Below are 7,264 nucleotides of genomic sequence, written 5' to 3'. Positions count from 1 at the left end.
CAGCTCAGCACAACAGTTCATCTCACTTCCAAAATGCACTAATGCAACCAAAACACTTACATACACATACACATTTCAGGATCAACTTGTGTACCAAGGTGGGGGAGTATTGCAGGAGGAACAATTACAACAATCAGATGCAGTTTAAACACAAACACAACAATCAAAATGAATCAAATGCAGAGGAGAAAAAGAAATGTTTTCAGTCTGCTTTTGAACAGTGTGGAGCACATCCAATGCAATCTTTTCCAGGAACTAGGATCATAAAAAACAAAAGCTGCCTCACCAACTTTAGATTTAACCCTTGGGATGACTGGAAGGCTGAGTTGAAAAGGTTCGACTTGAGTGAAAAATCACTTATCCTGCTGTTTTATGAATCTACTTCATAACCATACAGAGATGAGAGGGAAAAGGAGAGAGACTGGAACGAAAAAAACAGAATGAACCAGAGTTTGTGGTGACCTCTTATTCTGGATATATTTTCAGATGATAAAAGGCAGTTCTTGTAAAGTCAGAATTAAGAATAACACTCACCTTGCTGTGAACATTTATTGATTTTAAGGGATGTAGATAAACTACAATGAGACAACAAAAATATGCATAAAACCAGTGTGTTTTTTTTTTTAATGAAGACAAATGCAAAATAGAGAATTAATACAAAGCTGAGACTTTCAAACATTTTAAATCTAAGTTCAGAATGTGTGTACCAATTTTCATGCCAGCAGTTGTCGAGCCATTTGACTCCACAAACCACAAATATCAACGTCAGGATAGTGTGGAAGTCAGGGCATGACCAAAGTCATCAGGATTCCTCCTCTGGGGACCATGAATGTCTGTACAACATTTCATGGCAAGCCATCCGATAGCTGTTGTTTGTTTTAATGTGGACAGACAGACAGACTGAAATTGCCATACCTAGAGCCATGCCACTAACGTGGCTAAAAATAGACTATAGGCTCTTTCAACAGAAAAGGCAGGTTGAGCAGGGCTAATACAAGAAAAGTAAGACAGCAGACAAATGTTGGTACAAAAACAAAAAAACAGTAAATAAGAAAATACATTTAAAAAAGGTCCCATTACTATAAATCTTTAATGACTATATACAGTAATTTGTCATATCAAATGACCAGTCTCTTACAGTTAGAGCTCATCAGGCGAGCGGCCTCTGAAAAAGTCTTTTAAAAGACACTTCATGTGTGAAAACAGGGCTGTCCACAGCCTTTTGGCGGTCCTAAACAGAAACCTCACCATCAAAAAACACACCTAAACATGCATGCACACACTTATTTAACCAACTTTTTAAAACTATCTTTAACAGTTCATCAACATCTTTGCAACAGACCAATGTACAGAATATCAATTACAGTTAATATAGGTATACTGTATATATAAGCTACAAAAATAAAAATAATATCTGGGGGAATAAAAACACTTTACTTTTCCACTTCCTCTATACTTCAGGCTGGCTATGCTTACAAAATGGATAATACTTTTGAGTGCCATGTAAAATGATGGTAAGATAGTTACACAATTCATGCAAGTCATCAGGAAATAAATTACATGGAAAATTCAGACAATGAAGTACATGAAAGAAGATTAAGGAAATAGTTTCATTTTGAAAAACAAACCTAGGTGTCTGAAGTTGCTCATCAGATAAATTATAATTTATTATGAAGCAATTGCATTGGCATTAAGTGCTTAATGTTGTTAAAATCACAAAGGTTTCAATTTCTTATAGCAAGGCTTGTAGTGGATGCCAATTTGTTCTAGAATATGGAGAGAAAACCCCAGTTTTGTACGGATTAAACAAACGAGATACAATGTGTTAATTAGGGAGCTTTAGAGGTGCCGGTACGTAGATTTTGGCAGAGCCAGACTAGCTGTCTCCCCATTGTTTCCAGTCTTTGAGCTAAGCTGAGCTAAAGCAAACTAGATGCTGGCGTAGCTTCATCCTTAGCATACAGTAGTGAGGGTGGTATCATTCTTCTCACCTAACTCTTGGTAAAAAAGCTAGTAAGTGTTTTTCCTGAACTATGTTTAACTATTCCTCTAAAGATTTACTTGTCAGATGTTACAAAAAATAATGCTTATTAATGTGGAAGTTGAAATGTTAGTCACATCTGGACTTCTCATCATATGAGAAAGATTTACAGTAATTGAGGTTCCCAGTCAAGAATTACATCACTCTTAATGAGTGATGCAGAGGAAGTGTAGGATGACCACAGTTTCACAATGTGTTGAAGAATAGCCTGACTGTCCAGTATCACTCAAGTGGCAACAACAACACAACACACACACATCCTGCAGCTGCAGAGGCAAATGTCAAGTATGCAGACAGAGGAAAGAAATGTTCTATGTACAGTGTTAATAGGGTAACCCCTCCATGAACCCCCTCCACCCACCCATACACAATAACAACATTTGCAACATCTGTCTCCCTGCCATGAGTGCTCTCCTTAGAATTATCCCTTACTTGCTCTCGCCATTCCCTGAATCTCTGTTTTGGGATTTTTTTTTTTTTGATGGTTACATGCATTTCTCTATACTGAGTTTACTTTTTTTACACAGTCAACAGCAGTCAGTGTCGACTAAACTGAATTTCATGAATTGTTTTCTCACTCAAACTCAACTACCACCAAAACTCAGTGTATTTACACTCCATTTTGCACACCTACCGAACATAACACAAATAATACAAATAATCTGTAAATTAGACTGCAATTTTCTACATTCTGCTACATCAACATAAAAAAACCCCTGAATTAATAAAAATAAATAAAACTGTTACGTAATTGGGCCATACAAAGCTTCCTGAATAACCTCTAGGCTATATCTGTAGCTGTCCTTTACATGTATGTCTAGTGAATATATACACATTTGTTTTGTATTGCATTACTGATATGACTTTAGCTTCAGGCTTCCGGTTATGGCATTTGCCTTACTAAGCAGCAGCAAGAAATTGATTTTGTCAGTACGTCACCCAGTTTCCTTTTCTGGCTTCTGACTTATTTAAAACTTTGTGATGTAAAAGACAGACATGTCTTAGGGAAGGGAGCGGCTTCACACCTGGAACAAGAGATATGGGTTCAAAATCGGGGCAGAGAAAGGCATATGTAAAATTACTGATTTGTTTGATAATGTCTTCTGAGGACATTCATTCAAAATACTTTTTCAACTATCTGCAGTTGTATTCTGCAAAGGTGTAGTCAAAGACATATTTCCACTAAGGTGAACCAGTTGTATTGTATTGTATTAAGTCGTTTCAAGACAAAGGCTGAATTTTGAATTCATGAGCCACTTTATAGATATCATTATGCACCTGGAGTTTGGTTTTTCACCACCTGCGTTCTGCCTTTCTACACTCTCTTTTTTGAGCCATTACCAGTGTGGCGTTTCTCCATGGTGCTTTTTTCTTACAAGACAACTTTGATCTTCATGGGGGCAATGGCATCAATAATGCAAAGAAAGTTAGAAACCTTGCTCACTGATTTAGAACAGCAGTTACATGACTTGATGATCAGTTTCCTCTTCGTCATGCGGAGTACTACTCAGCCTGTGCAAACAGTTGCATAATGTGTTTGTGACTCTGGAGGAGGTTTCCAAAGTCTGGAAAAACAACCGATGATGTCATCAGCTTCGGCAGGGCTAATTTCTAACAAAAAACCTGCATTACAAACTCGGCGTGCGGAGTTTGAGAGACGTGGGCGTGAAAGAAGCCAATGAATTGCATTGTGGAAAATGTTGGATCTAGTGTTTTTAGACGTTGTCCCATATTAGGAACTAAAAGTCAGGATGTCTTTGCCTCTGCTTCTTCAATTTTGACCATTCTTTTTAAAATTTGACTCCTGTGAGTCCTGCAGCTTTATAGAAGTGTAATACTAAATTGCTGGAGTGCCTTTTACAGTTTTTTACAATCGCTATGACAGTTTTTTCAATACATTTAACAAGTTTCCTAAACCCTTTAACACGGTTAGCACAACATCCGTCTTTGTAGGCTATACAATTAACACATTTCTTGTTGCTTTGATACAAAATGCATACAGTTAACACCAATTTAAAATGCTTGGACTTCTTTTACACAACAAGCTCAACCAAGACCAAAACAATGTAATTTTACAGTCAAATTTACAAATGCTTTCACACTGTATGTCAGAACAGATAACATCATGTTCTAAACATAACTTATATAGGCTAAAGTCAAAGTGAACAGCTGTTCATATTGTGAATTGAAACCCAAATATATTCCTTGTATTTTATTCCATTGCTAATGAGAAACAGCTTATTGCAATTATGCGAATATTTAAATCAGAGCTGAACACTGCCGGGGGTGGATAAGGCATGCCAAAAGATTCTTCCCACGGTGCCTTGCCAGAGAAGATATCAGGTGTGATGTGGATGAGAACATGTGGCCAATTGCAGAAAACCGGGCAGATTAGAAGATTACTTTGTTTTTTTTTTATTATAATTCAGGTTCTTTTTCTGTTTGTATATCTTGCAGTAATGACCTTTTGCAAATAAAGTCTTCACTGCAGCAATTCTGTGTCTGTATTTTTTATTTTTTTTACATAAACTGTACATTTTATAAAGCTACTCTGAGATGGTCATTCATTTTTTGTATTGAATTTCTGCAGCAAAAGAAACAAAATGCATGCATTTACTAAACCCAACAAAACAAAAATGTAGAGAGGCTTCAAAAGAAACTACAATGCAAAACACAATCTATGATCAATACAATATACTGTCTATTGTATAAGGGCAGACCTGACACATAAAATAATGCCGTTTCTGTAATTTTAGCTGATGATAGTGTTTTTTTTTGTCATTGTGTTATGATTGACTAAATGTTCCTGTTGGAAGAGAACACGTGTTAGTGTTTTGAATAATTATTTGATTTTAAAACATGTTTGCAGTGACATAGTGTATTGTGTTAGTTTATTATTGTATTTTGAAAATTAGTTTTGGGGTTTAGTTTACAATGTGTGATTTTGAGCATGAAATTAACCATTTTGCCAATTGTGTGTTTTAGGTGTGTTGGTGCGTTAAGAGTTTAGGAAAATTGTTAAATGTATCGAAAAAACTGTCGCGATAGCGATTGTAAAAACTGTAATGCCAACCAATTAGAAATAAGTATTTACCTGCTCATGTTCAGCAACTATTTCATGAAGTCTAAATGACACATGATGTTTAACACCTAAATGAAACATGAGGCATTTCTACTATCAAAATGTGAAATTCCAAGAAGCTTTGCTGTATTTTTGAGGTAATCCAATAGGCATTGAAATTGTTGTTTTTATAATGATTGAAACACACTTCCAAAGTTTAATTTAAATTGATCAGAATATAGCATCTCCATAGAAGTTTAGATTATTCTAAACTCGCAAAACTGCATTTGGTTTCATTTCCCATCAGTGGACAGACGAAGTCATGACCCAGTGCACATTTCTCAAAATCTCAGGGGATTCACCTTACATGGCCAACCAGGAACAACGCACCCAAATATCCCAGCCGCAGGATTCATTTCTATCTTATCTAGCCCATACCACTGATAGTACAAACTTCTTCTTCTTTTCCTTTCGGCTGTTCCCTTTCAGGGGTCGCCACAGCGAATCATGTGCCTCCATCTAACCCTGTCCTCTGCATCCTCTTCACTCACACCAATTAACTTCATGTCCTCTCATGTCCTCTTTGGTCTTCCTCTAGACCTCCTGCCTGGCAGCTCCAACCTCAGCATCCTTCTACCAATATATTCACAGTCTCTCCTCTGAACATGTCCAAAGCACCTCAATCTGGCCTCTCTGACTTTATCTCCGAAACATCTAACATGAGCTGTCCCTCTGATGTACTCATTCCCGATCCTGTCCGTCTTCGTCACTCCCAAAGAGAACCTCAACATCTTAAGCTCTGCTACCTCCAGCTCTGCCTCTTGTCTTTTCTTCAGTGCCACTGTCTCTAAGCTGTACAACATCGCTGGTCTCACCACCGTCTTGAACACCTTTCCTTTCATTCTTGCTGATACTCTTTTATCACACAACACACCTGAGACTTTTCTCCACCTGTTCCAACCTGCTTGCACTCGCCTCTTCACCTCTTTTCCACAGTCTCCATTGCTCTGAACCGATGACCCTAAGTACTTAAAGTCCTGCACCTTCTTCACCTCTGCTCCCTGTAACCTCACCGTTCCACCTGGGTCCCTCTCATTGACACACATGTATTCTGTCTTACTGCGGCTAAGCTTCATTCCTCTGTTTTCCAGAGCGACCTCCATCTCTCTAGAATTTCCTCCACCTGCTCCCTGCTCTCACTACAAATCACAATGTCATCCGCAAACATCATAGTCCATGGAGATTCCTGTCTAACCTCATCTGTCAGCCTGTCCATCACCAGAGCAAACAAGAAGGGGCTCAGAGCCGATCCTTGATGCAGACCCACCTCCACCTTGAACTCCTCTGTCACACCTAGAGCACACCTCACCACGGTCTTACAGCTCTCATATATGTCCTGCACCACATCTAACATACTTCTCTGCCACTCCAGACTTCCTCATACAATACCACAGCTCCTCTCTCGGCACCCTGTCATACGCTTTCTCTAAATCTACGAAGGCACAATGTAACTCTCTATGACCTTCTCTGTACTTCTCCATCAGCATCCTCAAAGCAAATACTGCATCTGTTGTACTCTTTCTAGGCATGAAACCATATTGCTGCTCACAAATGCTCACCTCTGCTCTTAGCCTAGCTTCCACCACTCTTTCCCACACCTTCATTGTATGGCTCATCAGCTTTTATTCCTCTGTAGTTGCCACAGCTCTGCACATCTCCCTTGTTCTTAAAAATTGGCACCAGTACACTTCTCCTCCATTCCTCGGGCATCCTCTCACTCTCCAAGATCTTGTTAAACAAACTAGTCAGAAACTCTACTGCCACCTCTCCTAGACACTTTCATACCTCCACAGGTATGTCATCAGGACCAACTGCTTTTCCACTCTTCATCCTCTTCAACGTCCTCCTCACTTCACTCTTGCTAATCTTTGATACTTCCTGCTCCACACCAGTCACCTCTTCTACTCTTCGTTCCCTTTCATTTTCCTCATTCATCAACTCTTCAAAGTACTCCTTCCATCTTCCCATCACACTCCTGGCACCTGTCAATACATTTCCGTCCTTATCTTTAATCACCCTAACCTGCTGCACATCCTTCCCATCTCTATCTCTTTGTCTGGCCACCCTTTACAAATCCACCTCTCTCTCTTTAGTGTCCAACC

The sequence above is a fragment of the Siniperca chuatsi genome, linkage group LG5 (assembly GCF_020085105.1).
Source record: "Siniperca chuatsi isolate FFG_IHB_CAS linkage group LG5, ASM2008510v1, whole genome shotgun sequence".
Taxonomy (NCBI): Eukaryota; Metazoa; Chordata; class Actinopteri; order Centrarchiformes; family Sinipercidae; genus Siniperca; species Siniperca chuatsi.
The sequence above is the reverse complement of the archived record's forward strand: the minus strand, read 5'-3'. Positions refer to the sequence as shown.